Source organism: Eulemur rufifrons, chromosome 30, assembly GCF_041146395.1.
Source record: "Eulemur rufifrons isolate Redbay chromosome 30, OSU_ERuf_1, whole genome shotgun sequence".
NCBI lineage: Eukaryota > Metazoa > Chordata > Mammalia > Primates > Lemuridae > Eulemur > Eulemur rufifrons.
In genome coordinates, this window is record NC_091012.1 from 142,714,491 (window position 1) to 142,720,542 (window position 6,052).

Here is a 6,052-nt window from a genome sequence, read left to right on the forward strand (position 1 = left end):
TGGTGAAGGACCTCAGGGAATTTCACCCCAAAATATGACTCCTTGGTATAAAGAGTATTTTGAATTAAAGGCCCTTAGAGATCAACAGGCGTTGGAAAGGGCTTCCCCTCTATCTGCATAACCACAGGGACCCATCGAAAGGACAACTGACTTCTGTTCCCTTCCCTGTTATCTCACTATACTGCAGGAAAGAAAATCAAGAATTCAAGAAGACCTGGCCCACATCACTTTAAATATAATACCTGTCTCTCAAGGTTAATTTAATTTGCAAAGAGAATCATTTGCAAGTCAATCTGTTTTCCCATCTATTCATCCTCCCTAGCAACCATTTCTTGCCCCTAAACAGAATTGCCCATACTCCTTATCTCCCCCTCAACTCTAAAAAGAGTGTATAAAAATATCTGGATCCCAATAGGGTACCAGGTAATCACTCTGGGATTCTCCCAGTGCACACACTAAATGACCCTCTTTCTTTTACTAATCTGCCTTAATTGTGAGTTGGTCTTTCAGCGAACTTTCAGGGCAAAAGGGAAGTTTCCCTCAACCCCACAAGGGCTAAATGAAGTTTATTCCAGGGATGCAAGACTGGTTCAATACTCAAAAATCCATCAATATAATTCATCATATTAATAGGCTCAGGCAGAAAAAAAAATCCCATGATCATATCAATCCATGTGGACAAAATTTTGGCTAAATTCATCATTAATTCATAATTTTTTTAAATTGTCCAAAAAATAGGAAAAGAGAGGCAATTTCTCACCTCAATTATTATCATCTGCAAAGCACCTACAGCGAACATTGTGTAAGGTTGTTGGATGGTCGGCACCAGAGAAAGAAAGACGAGTAGAGTTGAAAGGGTTAAGCAAAGAGGCTTTATTGGAGCACTCCAGGATGAGGGTAATGGATCCCAAGGGAGGGACCTGGGCGAGGTTCCCGTGTCCCGGGAGAAACCAGGGGCTCGGGAAGTCGCAGTTGTCTGGGACTGAGGCAAGGGTATTTATATGCGGTGAGGGGCATAAGTGGAGGGGGCTTGCTTCTTAGGTGCTTGTTTAAGTGGATTATTAAGTTCTCAGTAAGCAGGATGTCTCTGGGGCTGCAACAGCATGTCTCCAGGGCCGGGTAGACGGCGTGGAGGCTGGGTGTGATGCCAGTCACAGGATGTGGCTGGGCTTGGTGAGGCCAGGTGTTTGTTCAAACAGAAAAGTGGAGCTGACTCACTGCTTAGGGCAGAGGGGTTTGTAGCAGGGGAGGGGGCTACATGCCCCCCCCCACCAACCTTACACATTGTACTTAAAGTTGGAAGTCTGACTGCTTTTTCTCTAAGATCAGAATTGATGCAAGAATGTCTGCTCTCACCACTGTTATTCAACATAATGGTAGAGGATCTAGCCGATGCAATAAGACATGAAAAGAAAATAAGAAGCACACAGATCAGAAAATAAGGAATAAAGAAATAAAACTGTCTCCATTTGCAGATGACAAAAATGTAAACATATAGTAAACATTCCTTCCCTACCAAGGAATCTACCAAAAAGTAAATACCCTAGAACTAACAAGTGAGCTTAGCAAGCATAAGTAATGTCATCATACAAAAATCTGTATTTTCACATACTAGCAATGAACACGTGGACACCAAAATTTCTAAAACAGAAATTCAAGATCATTTATAATTGATTAAAAAAAATGAAATACTTAGTCATAAATATAACACAATGTATGCAGGACTTTTTGCTGAAAACCGCAAAATGCCAATGAGAGAAATCAAAACAGTCTAAATAAAGGAAGAGATTTATTTTGTTTATGAATTCGACCCAACACAGTGAAGAAGCTAATTCTTCCCCCAAGTTGATATACAGATTTAATGCAATTCTCATCAAAATCTCAACAAGATTTTTTTGTAGGTATAGACAAAATTATTCTAACATGTATGTGGAAAGACTGAAAAACTAGAACCGCTAAAATGATTTTGAAAAAGAAGCATAGAGTGGGAGGGACCAATCTAAACACATGGAAAGAGACATTTTGCCAAGGAGGATTTGCAGATGACAAGGTGATTAAAATAAGAGGTAGGCAGAGTCGGGGAGAGATTGGAAGATGCTACTTTGCTGGCTTTGAAGACGGAGGAAGGGGCCATGATCCAAGAATGGAGGCAACCTCTAAAAGCTGGAAAAGACAAAAAAAAAAAAGTTTTCTTGCCTGGAGGCTTCATTAAGAGCATAGCCCTGTTAATGCCTTTATTTTAGCACAGAGAGATTTTTATTGGACTTCTAAGCTACAGAACTGTAAGATAATATAAATCTGTGGGTTTTCTTTTAACTATTACATTTGGAGTAATTTTTACAGCAGCCATAGGAAATGAAAACACCTTCTTTTGGAATGAAGACAAAAGTCTTTATTCCAAAAAAAAAAAAATCTGCAAACTGTATACAGTTCCCTAGCCCTCTAACAGAAATCTTTATTATTTAGAAGGATTTAATGGGAGATGGAGAAGCAAGAAACTTTGTATTAAAAAACCAAGAGCAAAAGAAACATCTTTCTCTATGTCTATGCTCCCTCTGTAACTTCCTCTGCCTTGCCAGCCACCTCATGTCTCCATTTCTTCCCTATATCATTTCTAAAAGAAAAAAAAAACAATCCTCTATCATTCCCTGAGAATTTTAACCCTGACTCGCACCCCATTTGACTGCACAAAACCTGCAGTTAGCTCAATAGCAATATTGAGGGCTGGCCAAGGCTCCCTTAATCCGATGCCCAGGTTGACTTGGCAAATAGCTGTCCTCCTGGAAAAAAGAGAGAAGATCTGCTATCCTAATATATGGAAATATTTTCTCCATAACGTTTCAATTTTTTTGACAACTAGTAAAAAAATTACACTGATCCGTCTTCACCGTAAGGAGGTCCACCAAATCCCCAAGCTGGAGACTACTTTGCTCTATGGTTTCTCTGCAGGAGCAAGGAAACACCCGTACAAATGGATGGGTCAGCGGCTGGGGGGGATTTGCAGTGATTCCAGCTATGAAGGATCTAAAGGAATGACGTGTCATCCCAGCAGGTATCAGGGCACCCGGGAATTCTCCCACTGGATCACAGGTAGGTCTTGAAATATTGCTCCAGTCATAATTCATTGGGACTTAGTCATGTTAAGAGAGAAGGCTACTGGCGTGAGGAAAAGCCCAGTGAATTACGTGGGTCAGGACTCTTCCATTCCAACTGTTGAACTTGAACTTGATGGGGAAGAAGCACCTTCCTATAGAATAATGACTATTTTTATGAGTATTCAACTCTGAGATTCATGCTGTGAAAGCCTACGGGTTTTTTGCTGTGGTTTTTGTTTGTTTGGTTGATTGGTTGGGGTGTTGTTGTTGTTGTTGTTTGTTTTTTTGTTTGTTTGTTTGTTTTGTTTTGATGGAGTTTGCTCTGTCCCCCAGCTAGAGTGCAGTGGTATCATCATAGCTCACAGCAACCTCAAACTCCTGGGCTCAAGCCATCCTACTGCCTCAGCCTCCCCAGTAGCTGGGACTACAGATGCATGCCATGGCACCCAGCTAATTTTTCTACTTTTAGCAGAGACAGGGTCTCCCTCTTGCTCAGGCTGGTCTCAACCTCCTGGTCTCCAGCAATCCTCCGGCCTCGGCCGTCCAGAGTGCTGGGATCACAGGTTTGAGCCAACGCGCTCAGATGAAAGCATGTGGTTTTAACCCACATTTCTATCTTCCATCTTTCTGCTCAGAAGTGAAGCAAGCACTGCGGGAAAAGGCTGCATCGGAGGTTAATGCTGTGGTGCATTCCCGAGCCTGACTGGGCACAGTCCGCTAGAATGATTACATAGTAACAACAGCGGTACCTTAAGCCCAACCCTAAATCCCCTGGTTCAGATAAGCTGGGAAGGAGAGGTTGAAATCCGTAAATTTTGAAAAACTGCCTCAAGACGCGCTAGTTCACAGCCCAGCTGTAGAAACCCTGGCTTACACTTTTATAAACACGGGTACAGATCTAATTTTTTTTTTTGATGCAAAAAACGCCCACCAACCTGAAAGGTGTAGGTCTTCACTCTCAACCACAGGTTTACTTTCTGGTTCGACACAAAGACCCCCTAGGGAGTTTTTCCTTCTGCCATTGTCCCATGTTGACAAAGATGTGATAAAGTTGGGATAGTGGCCGGGTGAGGTGGCTCACGCCTGTAATCCTAGCACTCTGGGAGGCCGAGGCGGGAGGATCGTTTGAGCTCAGGAGCTCGAGACCAGCCTGAGCAAGAGCGAGACCCCGTCTCTACTAAAAATAGAAAGAAATGATCTGGATAACTAAAAATATATAGAAAAAATTAGCCGGGCATGGTGGCGCATGCCTGTAGTCCCAGCTACCCGGGAGGCTGAGGCAGGAGGATCGCTTGAGCCCAGGAGTTTGAGGTTGTTGTGAGCTAGGCTGATGCCATGGCACTCTAGCCCGGGCAACAGAGCAAGACTCTGTCTCAAAAAAAAAAAAAAAAAAAAAAGGATGGGATAGCATAAAGATAAGATTAAAAAGCACACACAAAGAAAGATTTCACCATTTCTTTCACTGTTTATTTCTCCTCCTCTTTGGGGACCCCAGCTGCCTTGAATTCCAGAGTTTGACCTTACGGCATTTAGTCATCCTGTTGTGATGGGAACACGATCCACTGGAGTTGTTTGTTCATTCCCCTGATGGAACACGTTCCTCTACTTTTTTGTAGTTACCATTGAAAGGATTTGAGCATCGCCCTCTCTCTCTCTGTGTGTCTCGGTTTTGTTTAAAGTTTATTTTCCCTTTTATTTTATTTCATATCATTTTTATTGATACAGTTGCTCCTATTTTGGGGGTACCTGTGACATTTGACTACATGTATATAATGTGTAAGAATCACGTCATCATCTGAGGAGTAGCCGTCACCCCACACATTTATAGTTTCCATGTGTTGGCAACATGACAATGCTTCTCTTCTAGCTACTTTGAAATATGCAATAAATTATCGTCCACTATAACTTCCCTGCTGTACTCGTGAATACTAGAACTTATTCCTTCTATCTGATGTAGTGCCCACAAACCAACTTCTCTTGATTTATGACATGTCATAGAAGTCCAATATAATAAATTTATTGCAACTTAAAATGAGAAGCACACTGATTTTCACATCTCTGGAAATGGATGAGGGATTAAGGTTCCAAAGGGATTTGAGAAGATTTGATAATTATGACATAAAATCATAAGGGCAACATTTTGCTAAGACGCGTTAGGCTTTGGCCAGGTACGGTGACTCACCCCTGTAATCCCAGCACTCTGGGCGGCTGAAGTGGGAGGATCTCTTGAGGTCAGGAATTGCAGACCAGCCTGAGCAAAAGCAAGACTCTGTCTCTACTAAAAATAGAAAAATTAGCCAGGCATGGTGGTGCCTGTAGTCCCAGCTACTGGGGAGGCTGAGGCAGGAGGATCGCTTGAGCCCAGGAGTTGGAGGTTGCAGTGAGCTATGTGGACAGGACTCACTGCACTCGAGCCCAAGCAACAGAGCAAAACCTTGTGTCTTTAAAAAAAAAAAAAAAATTATAGCTACAACTTATAAGAGGATTATTTGACAAACAAGAGTCTCTAGTCAAAACTCTGTAATGTTCAGACTCTAGAGAGTATAAACACCCAAGAGATTTTAAGAATGCATTTTTTTCCTAATGATACAACACCTAGAAGTGTGCAGATAGTCCTTATTTGAAAAAAGCCTTTGAAATGACTGAGTTTACATCTCATGTTCCCTGGAATATATGTCCTGCCTCAATATGAAAAAAAAAAAAAAAAGGTGTGCTCTCTAGCAAATACATAACTGAAAAAAAAAAAAAATGTGGCATAAAGTCCAAAAGAATCTTACATCTATAGTGATGCTGCTCCACAGCAAGGTAGCCACACACACACAGTGGCCGTGGCGGCTGTAATCTGAGCTATGTTTCGGGCAGATGCCAGAAGAGGGGAGAAAACCTACAAAATGTAACGGCCGTGCAGTGATTATTCAAGAGGGTATTTCAAGGGAAGCACGGCCCCCTCTGGGAAC